This window comes from Protomyctophum parallelum (genome assembly GCF_964188405.1).
Source record: "Protomyctophum parallelum genome assembly, chromosome: 23".
Lineage (NCBI taxonomy): Eukaryota > Metazoa > Chordata > Actinopteri > Myctophiformes > Myctophidae > Protomyctophum > Protomyctophum parallelum.
The window spans coordinates 24444178-24444515 of NC_139715.1; positions in this window are offsets into that span (position 1 = coordinate 24444178).

Below are 338 nucleotides of genomic sequence, written 5' to 3' on the forward strand. Positions count from 1 at the left end.
ACCGGTTGGTTCCCAATGGGAACCGGTTCAGTTCTTTTTGGTTTTTAGTCCATGAGCCAAAATTGGTGGGCAAACTAGACCTATATTAAATTGTTTATCAATACAATAAATGTAATACACGATAACCCTTCCACAGTATAGCTTTTTCATATTTTCGATTATTTTGCATATTTTCCTACATAATGCCTAAATTGCATATTTAAAAATGTAAAGTTTGTAATACCATAAATCATTGTCTTCGTGTAAGTACTCAATTGGGGAAGTTTCATGGTGATAACAATCTAATATAGGTATGGTTTTAGCCACTCAATTCATAATTAACTTTCCAATTTTGGAGC